The following is a 14,931-nucleotide window of genomic DNA, read 5'->3' on the forward strand; positions in this document are numbered from 1 at the left end:
GCAGGAGATGGTTTCTTGTGATGTGCCCAAGGCAAAGGCAGAGGTGAAGTGAGCTGGACAGCTTTAAGTGGGCAGGTCAGACGAGCATGATCAGGAACAGCTGGTAACTGTGGAGAGAGATGAGAGCTGGCAATTAGCCGACAGCTGAGCAGCCATCCCAGAGAAGGAAGGGCTAAGCCAGCCCTGACAGTATCAGGAGATATCTGCTACTCCTCCTCTTTGTGTCCCTGATGCGGTGGCAAAGTGTTCTTCTAACTACCTGCAGCATGGTCTATCTCCCAAAATGTCCTAACCACATCTGCCTTGAGCCAAGGGAGAAACCCTCCCTTTCCTCTCCACAGAGCCAATCTGATACACAATATCAGTCTGTCTGGAGACCATATCAGTCAGACAGCAGTCAATATCCCCTTTCTCTACGGTGACCGAGGCTTCCCTCCTTGTCTCTGTCTCATCACAGCTCTCCTTCCAGCTCTCCCTCCACAGCCGCTCTTCTGCTTTGTAGCTGCCTGAGGGGAAGAGAGAAAGTGCAGCAGCATAAATAATAGCCTGGCCCGTGCAGCCGATCCTATGCTGCCAGCACTGCAGGCCTGGGCTCCTTTCCCCTCGAAAATAACATCTAGCATTTCATTTTGATTGAATTAAGATGTTGGTGCTACCTGTGTGGATATAAACGCTGGGGTATGTTCCTGAAACTCATCAAAACTGAACTGTCCAAGTGACTTGGACAAGCTAAAAAATATCCTCAACATTACAGAACAAGTCCAGTTGAATGTGACTAAGTACTATGAGCTGAATAAATGAGAAGCTTCAAAGACATGTCAGTACTACCATTCAGGATAAAGTGACAATGGCTTTTAAAAATCTCCCCAACCCCTCCAATACTCATTTCTCCATCTACTTCCTCTGTCTAAGCTGACACAAATAATGGATTTACTAAAGACAAATAGACTGTGCACTTTGCAAATGCAGTTGAACTCATTTTCCCTAGAGCTTAGTAAATGTGATAAACCTTTACTTTTGTAAAGAATACCCAATCAGGAACAAGGCCAATAATTTCAAAAACAGCATTTTTGTTAGCGCATGATTACTAACTTACGTAGATCGTTCAAATTTCACATGTTAGTAGAGTAACTCTTCCACTATAGTAACTCATCTTCTTTTTCATTGCAGATAGATAATGGATTCCAAGCAGAAGAAACTTGCTGTCATTGAGTTCTTGATGAAGGAAGGGTGCAGGCTTTTTGATATCCACAGAAGTTTATAGAATGATTACGGAGATGACACCATTGACAAAAGCAATGTCTTGTCAGTGGTGACTCTTGTCAATGGTGTCATCTCCATAAACATTCTGTAGCCTTCTGTGGATGTTGGGCAGCCTTTGTCAAGTACTCAAGGATGGCACATTGCTTCTGCTTGGAATCCAATTTTGAAATGTAAAAAAAAAATTCCCTGCAAGGCAATGTCATAATATGCTAGTATGCATCACATAATAGCACATTATGGTAGACTTACCTTAGAATGAAGCCCTCCACCACCGCAATGTCACTGCTGAGATGGCTGACATCTTCCCCCAGTCTTCTTTAAGGGGTTTGCGGCCTCCGGGTACACGAGTGGCCAGGCGCGCGATGCCATCACTGCCGTCATTTCCGGCATGGGCTCTGAAGGTCCGGCACTGTAAGCCAGACCTTCAGAACGCATATGCCGGTGATGTCATCAGCTGCATGCACTCTGAATATCTCCTAAACTGTGCATGTTTAGGAGATATTTACAGTACCTACAGGTAAGCCCTATTACCTACAGGTAAGCCCACTGTTGGACAGGTTAATTCAGTTTGTAAGCAGACTGGTTGGTAACTTGAGCTGGGAATTTTCTCTGGCTTTGTCTTTCATACGTCATCGTTCCATGTGCTCCTTGCCGTGAAGGCCAATTATAGGTGGGGGTAGGAGCCATCTGTTTGTTACCCTTGTCCCAACAAGCTTTCAAAACCTGATGAGTTGGCCTCACTTAGGAGCCCCCAGACCAAACACCAACCTGGGACAGTTCGCCATGAAGCCAGGAATTTTCCCCAGCACCTGTGATCACATACACCCTTCATACATATAATGTCAAAAAATGAAACTTAGAAGACCCCCTGAAACACATTTGTTTGTAGGACCCAGACATTAAATAAGCAAATCGGAGGTAAACCAAGTGGTTGGTAAGCAGACTGGTTGGCGAGTTGAGCTGGGAATTTTCTCTGGTTTTGTCTTTCATGCGTCATCGTTCCATGAGCTCCTTGCTGTGAAGGCCAGTTACAGGTGGGGGTTACATAGTTAGTTAGGTTGAAAAAAGACTCAAGTCCATCTAGTTCAACCACAAAAAAAATATTAATAATAATATAAAATAAAAAAATAATGTAAAAAGAATAATAATAATAATATTGGAGCCATCTGTTTGTTACCCTTGCCCCAACAAGCTTTCAAAACCTGATGAATTGGCCTCACTTAGGAGAACCCAGACCAAACACCAACCTGGGGCAGTTCGCCATGAAGCCAGGAATTTTCCCCAGCACCTGTGATCACATAAAACCATCTCCCTTTCATACATATAATGACAAAAAATGAAACTTAGAAGACCCCCTGATACACATTTGTTTGTCGGACCCAGACATTAAATATGCAAATCGGAGGTAAACCAAGCAATCAGCAAATCTGGATCATAATGGTATCATACTGATCTGAGAATATTGCCATCTACAGGGGTCCAAACTCGAGTTACGCCATTCAGCAATGATTCAGTCCATCGAAGGCTTTCAATTATTTTCCTCATTTCCTTTTTTCGCATCAAAATTAGATTTTGTCTCGGTGAGTTGACTTTTTTTTTTCCACACACCTACATCTGTAATCTACCGTGAGGAATTACCACTAATGGCGCACACCTCTCCGCGGCATTCCGAAGACCAATTAGCTCAGATGACGGAATTTACAGCCGGGTAATATTTATAGCTCGGCAGACTGATGTGTTTCCAGCCAAGTAACATGGATTATTCCGACAAAGAGCCCATCAGTCAACCTCACCGAGCCTGACGTAGAATAATGCGGTGGATGATCCGAGGGGTATTGGGCTGTGCGCTCAATATGATAAACCGGCGATGGTGTTTAGAATTTTAGCGCGTGGAGATACAGGTGTTCGATCTGATTACACCCTAATAGAAGAAATCACAATAGAAAATAAAAAATTGTGAATCGGTAACCGGCAGGAGGAATCAAAGCAAACAATTGTAATAGAAATGAAAAACATTCCAAATATTATCTCCCACCTGAGGTTTACTTATGAATCCATGATGATACTCAATGCACAAACTGATGTGAGTGAGGAATTTTAATACGGCAATTAAGGGATCCCGGCAAAGAATTCATGTTATCGGCCATAAAAATGAAAGCTGGAATCCAGGCCAACAGCTTAATACCCACAATATGAGACCTTTTACCTGCCAAAGGATTTGCATTGTTCATCCAGCCTGGAGATTTACAAAGACTTGATTTTTCTATGCTGCCTTTTCACTTTCACTTACACTTTTCACTTCCTGACCCCCCTCCCCCCACTTGTGATTGGACAGTGGAAGGAGAAGCAGCAGACTCATCACTCATCACTCTGTCCCTCTCACTCTACTCTTTCCTGTTCTCAGCATTGCAAAATACCTGATTGGCTCCTTGTGCTGCTTCTGCCTCTACCAGTCTGAACTCTACTGTATTATGAACTGCAAGAGGCTGATATCAAGTCAAATATAGGGACTGATTACAGAGCTCTATTAACTGCTTAAAGCGGAGTTTCACCCAAAAATGGAACTTCCGCTTTAAGTACTTGTGACCCCCTGACATGCCACATTTGTGATTTTTTTTGGGGGGGGGGGGGGGAGCGGGTACCCAGTTTTGACAGGCACCCAGCTCCCACTTCCTCCCCTGGCGCCGCAGTGCTGGAAGGAAGTTTACCTCTCCCCCCTCCCTCCCTGCAATCTTCTGGGACTTTGATTGCCAGGCCATTCACAACGCGCAACGCAGCTCGCGCATGTGCAGTGTGCGCCTGGCTGTAAAGCCACAGCCGGGCTCCCACAGTTACAATGCCGCCACCGCGGAGAAGAGGGAGAGGAGTGGGGATTTGTGTGCCCGCATCGCTGGACTGTGGGACAGATGAGTGTTTAATAAAAGTCAGCAGCTACACTTTTTGCAGCTGCTGACTTTTAAATGGGTGGAACTCAGCTTTAAGGACCAGCTGTCGTCATTATACAGAGGCAGGGTGGTTCTCTTGGGCAAATCGTCGTAGGTGTATGTCGGCCGCTTTAAGAGCAATAAGGGGAGTGGCGCAACGCCAAAACCAATGGGCATGGCCGGCGGCCGCGATGTCCGCCGGCCACCCACGATTGCTCCACAAAGAGCCAGAATCGGGATCTGTCAATGTAAACAGGGGAAAGGGGGAAAAAAAACATCTCTCCAAACTAAGCATGCACAGCTTGACTCCAAAGGCTCTGTCTTATCCAGACATATGCTAGAGTCAGTGGAAGAAGAGGAGGATCTGTGCATACAGGATCAAGCAGCCTTTTTACACAATGCAGAGGATTAATCCCTTAGGTTCCACAAGCGTTATGATGCGGATACCTCTAGAGTAAAGGAGAATACATCACCTACTACGTGATACATCTCTGAATCAGCCATTCCTCTTCATGTGTATCTACCACACCCTAAAGAATTTATTTTTTCTTCTTCTTCTCTCCAAGGCTCTAATGAAGAGGGAAAACCTTGAAACGTGTTAGCCTACCTTGAGCATTTGCCCTTGCATTGGCATAATGAATTAATAACTTTTAATGAATATCTTGTAACCCATTTTAATGAATTCATAGTAATTTCTTTGTATTTATCTACTTTGTTTATGAATAAATCATATCACTTTGATTCATGTGTTATATCACGTGCCTTCCACCCACTTTTTTCACTTAGATCCCTGTTCTGACAGGGGAGGAGAGACAGATCTGCTGTCCCTAGTGATTAGGAACAGCGATCTCTCTCCTCTTCCAGTCAGTCCCATCCCCCAACAGTTAGAAACACCTCCCAGGGAACACATTTAACCTTTTGATCTCCCCCTAGTGTTAACCCCTTCCCTGCCAGTGACATTTACACAGTAAACAATGCATTTTTATAGCACTGATCACTATATAAATGCCAATGGTCCCAAAAATGTGTCAAACGTGTCCGATCTGTCCGCAGCAATGTCGCAGTCCCTCTAAAAATGGCAGACCAATGCTATCACTAGTAAAAAAAATAATAATAATAATAATAAAAATGTCATAAATCTATCCCCTATTTTGTAGATGCTATAACAAACCAATCAATATACGCGTATTTATTTATTTATTTTTACCAAAATTATAAAGAAGAATACACATTGGCCTAAACTGACAAAGAATTTTTTTTTTTTTTTTTATTTCTTTTTTGGAATATTTATTATAGCAAAAAGTAAAAAATATAGTTTTTTTTTTTTCTTCAAAATTGTCCCTCTTTTTTCATTTATAGAGCAAAAAATAAAAACCGCAGAGGTGATCAAATACCACCAAAAGAAAGCTCTATTTGTGGGAAATAAAGGACATAAATTTTGTTTGGGTACAACATCACACGACTGCGCAATTGTCAGTTAAAGCGACGCAGTGCCGTATAACAAAAAATGGCCTGGTCATTAAGGGGACAAATCCTTACGGTCCTTAAGTGGTTAATGGCATTTCGTTTTAATTTCTAAATCTGGGCATAAAGGAGCTAGATGGTCAGCCAGATTGCCATTCAATACAGATGGTGTCAGAGTACAGTAAGAAACAGGAGCTGTAAATTTAGGGGTCATCCATACAACTTTAATTAAAACTGGAGAACAAATATTTTGCTTACTGAAAACATTTTGGTGTATCTTCTAAATCTCTAGCTGTTAATCAAGTACATAATTACTTCCACTTTAAGTATTAACTATTAAATAGAATGTGTACGTTTTTTTTAAATATTATGTGAAGTAGATTATTTGGCCCTTAAATGTCCTTTGAATGTGGGACACACAATGAAAGCAATCAAATCATCTGTCTTAGTAGTTTTGGGACTTGGTGTTGCAACCTTCTACATGTTGTGGTAGATGCCATCAACCCACCCCCCCATTCCCCTCCTTGACCTTGTGTTGTGTCCCAAGCTCACTTGTCTCTTCCTAGCGGATTTGAGGACGGCGGAGAGTGGTGAGAGATGAATAAACTTCCATTTACTGATTATGAATGAACCCGGAAGCACTCAGCTCTGAGCACTTCTGGGTTCAGAGCCTCATGGCTGGGAAAGAAGCTGAGTGAGGACGGTCTGAGCTTAGCCAACTTCAAATAAGTGTCTAATGGACCCCTGATGTCTCCTTACAGAGAACCCGTCACTTGAATCACATAGGAGGCTTATCAAAACCCTTTTAATAGCAATAAAGTTTAAAAATATGTTTCAAAAAGGTTAAAATATAATAAAATAAATGAAAAAAGCATTAAAAAATGTTTTTTTTTTAAAACCTTCCTCATATACGTGCACATAGGAAAGAAATTATGTGCATTGGGTACACACTCGTACAAAGCAAATTGTACCACACAATAAAGTTGAAAAAAAAAGAAAAAGAAAAAGAAATAAATAAAAAAAAGTTAAAAAAGTTAAAGTTTAAAAAAAATTGAATAAAATAATGGAAAATAATTCAAAAATGTTTTCTAAAAACCTTCCTCACAAACATGCACATAGGAAATAAATTGTGTCCTTATAGGTATCACTGTGCACACTGGAGTGAGCAATCATTTTAGAGTCATCTCTCAATGTTAACTCTAAACTGATGATATGGTTTTTAAAGGGTTGCAATTTTAGGTAACAGTGTTATTTAGCCATTTTAAGGCATGTTTGGTAACTATTTACTTAGTGCAACCTCATCTTTTATACTTTACCATGAAAAAAAAGAGTATTATATTGTGTTTGGGCACACTAAGATTAATTTAAGTTTATTACTTACTGAAAATATAGATTTGATTAACAATTGTGCAATTATCATGTGACATTAAAAAAATTGCAACTACCACCAATTTGTTCTACAGGGTTATTCTTTTTGAAATTATATGTAATTTTCAGGATTTAGGTAATCTTCAAGTCTAAAATGTGCATTTTAACATGTGTTCAAAAAAATGAAAAAATGGCTGCGCTAGTGAAGGGATTAATGAGACCGAAGCTTAAAGACCAACTCCAGTCTCCTATGTAAAAATGTAAAGGGGTTGTAAACCTTTGTGTTTCTTTCACCTTAATGCATCCTATACATTAAAGTGAAAAAACACCTGACAGTGACCGCCCCCCCCCCCCGTTTTACTTACCTGAACCCTCAAACTTCACCCGGCGGGAAGGAGCAGTCTCTCTGCCCAGGGTTGTCGGTTCTTGATTGGATAGATTGATAGCAGTGCAGCCATTGGCTCCTGCTGCTGTCAATTAAATCCAATGACGTGAGCGCCGGGTGGCGGGGCCGAGTCCTGCATATGGCCTCTATGGACACCAAATTCTGGATTCAGGAGCGCACCTGCAAGGTAACCCCCTCGGGGAAGGGCTTCTTCCAGGGGGTTATCAGATGTAGGGAGGACCCCAGAAGAGCAGGTTTGGGGCCACTCTGTGCAAAATGAGCGGCACAGTGGAGGTAAGTATGATATGTTTGGTTGTTTTTGTTTTTTAATTGTAGCACTGACCCCCGAAGGAGCGGCTGGTTTTCTTGAGCTTACCGTTTACCTCCTCCGCCTTGTAACTCGTCGTTCTAGTCTTGTCTAGGGGTTTCCGAGGTTGATGGCCCAATAACTGCAGAGACCGACACTTGAATTCCCTTAGGAATTTTTATTTGCTTAAAACGTTAAACAGAAACACAGTCTCTCAGTTGGGAATAGAGGGTATAGGTATGGAAGCTCAGGCACTTTGAAACTGCTGACACTTAATAAACGTCTCTCTCTAGGTAATCCAGGGAATAGCCACTCGCAACTGGATATTTCCACTGTCGGATAAATCCTGGTTTATGGATTTAGCAGCCGACACATGACTCGAACTTAGCAAAGTCTCTGCCACAGACTTGGTTGCAAACTTTTAGATGAACACAGAAAGTCTCTCACAGGAACTTAGTTGTAACAGAAGGATGGGAATAGGAACCTTCTTGTGGTACCAGTATCTTGCAGCCGGTCCGGCGATACCGTAAGAAATGTGGATTCAATTAGTGTCCATACAGCTCAGCATCCAGGCTCTTACCGAGCAGCCAGCCTTGTGCGTGGCCCTCTTCTGAAGAGTCCTCCCCTGGTTGCATGGCAAGTTTCTGGGCCTCTCCAAAACCCGAGACGGCACCGGACCACTTTAAAATCCTCCTTCCAGTTACTGTGCCTTGGACTAGCCAGTTCCGAGACTCGGAAACGGATGGATCTGCACCCCAGGCCATGAGGGCCTCTGGGGGCTGGTCAGGAGGACCAGGACCATGGAGTCAGAACACACTCCTGGACCGGAACCCAGAACGACGTGACCTCAGCACCTTAAGTACCCTCTCCCAGAATTCACAGCAAGACAACGCACCCACTGATTGGCTCAGAGAGAGAGATTGGTACCCAATGCGTCCAACCAGACTGCATTCCAATGCCCGTCAAAGGTGCTACCTGTACCTATGACCAGGCAGAACATTAGTACAGCCCAGCCAAACTGATGCCAAAACCACAATTTAGAACAATTAACCCCAAGACTCAACTATAGTCTTGGGAAAAACTAAATTTACAGACATAGCGCATACTCTTCAGGAGTACCGGCGCTTCATAATTTTACCTTTACAATCACTTTAAAGTAAGCAGCTACAAAAACTGTAGCTGCTGACTTTTAATAAACAGCCACTCACCTGCCCCAAGAACCAGCGCTGTGCTCAGCCCAGCCGTTTTCACCCTGTGTCCTCTCTCCCTAGAGCTAGCATCTTTACTATGAGGGATTATCCCTTTATCTTGCGCACTGTGAGTGGCCCCACAGTCTTCTGGGAAATGTCACATGTCCCAGAAGACTGCAGGAGGGGGAATTTCCACTTCCGATCGCCTAGGCGGCGGTCGGAGTGAAGTGGGAGCGGGTACCTGTCAAAAACAGGTACCCGCTGCCCCCCCTCCTCCCCAAAAGCTCAATTTCACAAACAGGAAGCTCTAAAACGGAACTACCCCTTTTGGGTGGAGCTTCGCTTTAAATGTATACGTTTTCTCTCCCCCCACTATTGTTCCCCTTTAAATATACAGATGCCAAGGAGAACTTTTCTAAAAGTACAGTTCTTGTTAAAACCTTCAAGAGAATGAGCCATAACGATTTTTGTTGTGTGTTTTCTCTGGTGCAAATGATTTGCTTTATTGAGGCTTATTTTGGCAAGATGCGATTTGCTTTACATAAAAAAACATAAAATAAAACTGTAATATTTGACTTAATTACTTCCAGGCTGGGATCGGCAGCCTCTCTCCATCGCAATTAAATATCAAAATCTCCTTATCTCCGAAGGCTCGCAAAAATAAATATAGTAGCTCGGGTGGCTTATAGGTTCATATGGGTTATTTATTAGTTTTAATAAATCGCGTTCAGAGCGGCTTACGCTGAAGTTTCATTTCATCATTAACTTTTACGGTTCTTTTTTTTTTTTCTATTACATAAAAAAAATGATAATACAATATTGTATTAACCCTTATTGATGGGGTAGGATTTCTATTAGCAGGACTTGCATCTGGGAACACCTAGTCTAATACAGATGGTACTGTATGATTGTCAAACTTTACTCAGCGGGCCATCCAATATGAAGCAGGAAGTCTAGATCGGGGTTTGTCAACCAGGGTTCCTCCAGAGGTGTCAGAAACCATGAAATCAGACCGAGACAGAAGTACAGTTAAATTACACTTGTTTAATAATAAAAGTAAATAGCACAAACTTAGTCAAAACATAGCCAGAGTTCAGGAACCAGAACGGATAGTCAGACAAGCCAAATGTCAGGTAGCCGGAGATGAGTGTAGTAAAACAGCAAGCATGATCTGGAGACAGAAGGGATGTCAGCCAAGCAAATATTTAAAAGGAATGCAGGAGATAGTCTCTGTGCCACTGATTAAAGTGAAGGCAGAGATCCTCTGGACTGGACAGCTTAACTAGGTAGGACTGACGAGCAGGATATCATCAACAGCTGGGTAACTGTGGAGAGATAGGATCTGGCAATTAGCCGACAGCTGAGAGGCTAGCTCAGAGAAGGAAGGGCTGAGCCCAGCCCTGACAAGAGGTTGTTAGGGGTTCTTTGAGCAATGAACACTTTCTGCCTCTAAGATAATTTCCCACTGACACCATTGACCTTATTAGCTATCTGTAAGGGGTTAATTCCTCCCAATGACCACAAGTGTAAGGAGGATTCTTCCCATTGACCATCACACTAATCTATCATGAGTTGTAGATATAGTCATTTTTAGCAGGGGTTCCCTGAGACCGGAAAGAGTATTGTGAAGGAATCTAATGTACATAATGATAATCAGAAAATGTCTATTTGCTTATGTTTATACATGTTCCTATGTTCCTTACTTATTATGTAGTATACAGATTGGCTCTTAAAGATGGCAGGTACTCCCTACATCCCACGCGTTAGAAGAATGCATTTGAGATAACAGAACCAGCTTCAACCAAACTTCAAGCATCAAGTTTCTTAATTTCTCTTGTATTGTAACTAGGGATGAGCCGAACACCCCCCTGTTCGGTTCGCACCAGAACCTGCGAACAGACCTAAACTTCGTGTGAACTTTAGAACCCTATTAAAGTCTATGGGACTCGAACGTTCACAATCTAAAGTGCTCATTTTAAAGGGTAATATGCAAGTTACTGTCCTAAAAAGTGTTTGGGGACCCGGGTCCTGCCCCAGGGGACATGGATCAATGCAAAAAAAAGTTTTTAAAACGGCCGTTTTTTCAGGAGCAGTGATTTTAATAATGATTGAAGTGAAACAATAAAAGTGTAATATTCCTTTAAATTTCGTAGCTGGGGGTATCTATAGTATGCCTGTGAAGGGGCGCATGTTTCTGGTGCTTAGAACTGTCCCTGCACAAAGTGTCATTTGTGCAGGAAAAAAAGTCTTTTAAAATCACTTGCGGCTAAATTGTCGGCTCCCGTAATACAGAGAACACTCAATGAGTGTTCTCTGTATTAGCCGACAATTCATTCATTCATTGATAAAAAAAAAAGCGTCGGGGTTCCCCTAAATTCAATTACCAGGCCCTTCAGGTCTGACATGGATATTAAGGGGAACCCCGCATCAAATTAAAAAAAAAATTGACGTGGGGGTCCCCCTAAAAATCCATACCAGACCCTTTATCCGAGCACGCAACCTGGCAGGCCGCTGGAAAAGAGGGGGGGACGAGAGAGCGGCCCCCCCTCCCTCCTGAACCGTACCAGGCCACATACCCTCAACATTGGGAGGATGCTTTGGGGGTCTGTGACCCCTCAAAGCACCTTGTCCCCATGTTGATGAGGACAAGGGCCTCATCCTCACAACCCAGGCCGGTGGTTGTGAGGGTCTGCGGGCGGGGGGCTTATCAGAATCTGGAAGCCCCCTTTAACAAGGGGACCCCCAGATCCCACCCCCCCTGTTTGAAATGGTAAGGGGGTACAAAAGTACCCCTACCATTTCACAAAGAAAGTGTCAAAATGGTTAAATAAGACAAACACACTTTTGAAAAATTCCTTTATTAAAAATAAAAAAAAGATTCCAGCGGTGCTAATCCACTCTTGCTATCCAGCGACGAATCTCCGGTCCAGCGATGGATGAACATATCCAGCGACGGGGGATCTCTCAGTCCAGCGCTGTCCATACATCCTTCTTCTGTCTCCATTGCGGAGACACTGCTGAGATCCCAGCGCTGACGTTTCTTATATTAGGAGGGTGGGGCCACTCGTCACCTGACCCCGCCCCCTCTGACGCTGGTGAAGGGAGCCAGGGGTTCCCCAGTGACGTGTGGGTGACCCCGCCCCCTCTGATGTAACGGAAACCTGCGTTACATCAGAGGGGGCGGGGTCACCCACACGTCACTGGGGAACCCCTGGCTTCCCTCTCCAGCGTCAGAGGGGCGGGGTCCCGCCCTCCTAATATAAGAAACGTCAGCGCTGGGATCTCCGCAGTCTCCGCAGTGGAGACAGAAGAAGGATGTATGGACAGCGCTGGACTGAGAGATCCCCCGTCGCTGGATATGATCATCCATCGCTGGACCCCGGAGATCCGTCGCTGGATTAGCACCGCTGGAATCTTTTTTTTATTTTTTTTATTTTTAATAAAGGAATTTTTCAAAAGTGTGTTTGACTTATTTAACCATTTTGACACTTTCTTTGTGAAATGGTAGGGGTACTTTTGTACCCCCTTACCATTTCAAACAGGGGGGGGCCGGGATCTGGGGGTCCCCTTGTTAAAGGGGGCTTCCAGATTCTGATAAGCCCCCCGCCCGCAGACCCTCACAACCACCGGCCTGGGTTGTGAGGATGAGGCCCTTGTCCTCATCAACATGGGGACAAGGTGCTTTGAGGGGTCACAGACCCCCAAAGCATCCTCCCAATGTTGAGGGTATGTGGCCTGGTACGGTTCAGGAGGAAGGGGGGCCGCTCTCTCGCCCCCCCCCTCTTTTCCTGCGGCCTGCCAGGTTGCGTGCTCGGATAAAGGGTCTGGTATGGATTTTTAATTTTTTTTCAAATTTGATGCGGGGTTCCCCTTAATATCCATATCAGACCTGAAGGGTCTGGTATGGATATTTAGGGGGACACCCACGTAAAAAAAAATTTAAAATTTGACACGGGGTTCCCCTTAATATCCATGTCAGACCTGAAGGGCCTGGTAATTGAATTTAGGGGAACCCCCACGCTTTTTTTTTTTTTTTTTATCAATGGATGAATGAATTGTCGGCTTGTCGGCTAATACAGAGAACACTCATTGAGTGTTCTCTGTATTACGGGGAGCCGTCAATTTAGCCGCAAGTGATTTTAAAAGACTTTTTTTCCTGCACAAATGACACTTTGTGCAGGGACAGTTCTAAGCACCAGAAACATGCGCCCCTTCACAGGCATACTATAGATACCCCCCAGCTACGAAATTTAAAGGAATATTACACTTTTATTGCTTCACTTTAATCATTATTAAAATCACTGCTCCTGAAAAAACGGCCGTTTTTAAAACTTTTTTTTGCATTGATCCATGTCCCCTGGGGCAGGACCCGGGTCCCTAAACACTTTTTAGGACAGTAACCTGCATATTACCCTTTAAAATGAGCACTTTAGATTTCTCCCATAGACTTGTATAGGGTGTTCCGGCTTTTCGAATTTGCTGCGAACAGCCCAAATTGTTCACTGTTCGCTGAACAGGCGAACAGGCAATGTTCGAGTAGAACATGAGTTCGACTCGAACTCGAAGCTCATCCCTAATTGTAACCAATAAGATGTATCTATTAGACTGACATAGCAATGACATATCTTTCTGTATAAAATATTAACACCGCCCACGAATAAATCAGAAGTTAGAAGTAACCAAGCTGAACATGTCTCAGAGGGTGTTTACTTCTAATGTGCATGCACATTTATACTTTTTAATTAGAAATAGCAGCAGATAACCTTGAACTAAAGTGTAGTTCTGTATAAGTGTTCCTCTATGTTGAAAAGGTTGAAAAGGGGTGATCTAGACCATGACCAGTATACATTTTTCACAGAATAAAAAAGTAGATCGAAACCCATTTACTAAGACCTTATATAAGTGTAGCACTGACCTCCAAAGGAGCTGCTAGTATTTGATTGGGCCTACACTCTGCTATTACACCCCTATTAACTTGGCTCAATCCCCTTGACACAGCTGTGGTGCAGTGTTGGTGTGAAGCTAACAACAGAGGATGACCCCACAATGTATAATACAACAATAGTGTATCTTTACCTGGGTATCTGTTGCTCCACCTGTAGGAAAAAGAACAACACTGCACACCAATTGTAATTAACCAGAATGTGTTTTTACTGAAACTGGTATAAAACAATAATTACAATAACTACACCGTCACACAAACATAATGTGACAGTACAGAGGGTATTCACAACAATTTTAACATGTAAAGAATTCTTATGCCGCGTACACACGCAGCGGACTATCCGGCGGACTTAGTCTGGCGGACTTCCCGCCGGACTGTCCGCCGGACTTTCCGAACGGGCTACTTGCCCACACACGGCACTTTTTCAGCGGACTAATATGGTGTACTAAGTCCGCCGGAGTATCCGCCGTACTTTTTAAATGAACGGACTCGTCCACACACGCCGAGGAAAGTCCGCTCATTTTGAGCGCGTCTCCAGGTAGCCGAGGCCAGCGAAGGAGGTGTCGCTGGCCCCATCACCTGGTATGGACTTAAAGGGGAATTCCTACGCCGAAAAATCGCCGTGGGGGTCCCCCCCTAGGTCCACATCAGACCCTTATCCGAGCACGCTACCCGGCCGGCCAAGAAAGGGGGTGGGGACGAGCGAGCGGCCCCCACCTCCTGAGCCGTGCCAGGCCGCATGCCCTCAACATGGCACCTTGTCCCCATGTTGATGAGGACAAGGGCCTCTTCCCGACAACCCTGGCCATTGGTTATCGGGGTCTGCGGGCGGGGGGCTTATCGGAATCTGGGATACCGGCCCCCCACCCTATGTGAATGAGTATGGGGTCCGGTCTTCTCGCCGGACTCCTGGGACTGTGGCATCATAATAGGCGGGGACATCATCCGGTGATGTCCCTATATAAGTCGCCACGCGCAGCGTCCCTGCCATTGTGAGCGGAGGATGCGACGAGGCAACATCTGAAGAGAAGAAGAGAAGAACAGAAGACGGCGACAGCGGCGACAGCTGCGACAGAAGAACTGAA

General features: G+C 44.1%; 1 pseudogene; it reads right to left on the reverse strand.

The window, feature by feature from the left end:
• Positions 1 to 288: 288 nt before the first annotated feature.
• LOC143941265 (large ribosomal subunit protein uL18 pseudogene) overlaps positions 289 to 14,931 on the reverse strand; it is a 62,212-nt pseudogene continuing 47,569 nt past the window's right edge.

This window comes from Lithobates pipiens, unplaced genomic scaffold, assembly GCF_037356315.1.
Source record: "Lithobates pipiens isolate NorthernLeopardFrog02 unplaced genomic scaffold, aLitPip1_a1.2 Scaffold_3, whole genome shotgun sequence".
Classification (NCBI taxonomy): Eukaryota; Metazoa; Chordata; class Amphibia; order Anura; family Ranidae; genus Lithobates; species Lithobates pipiens.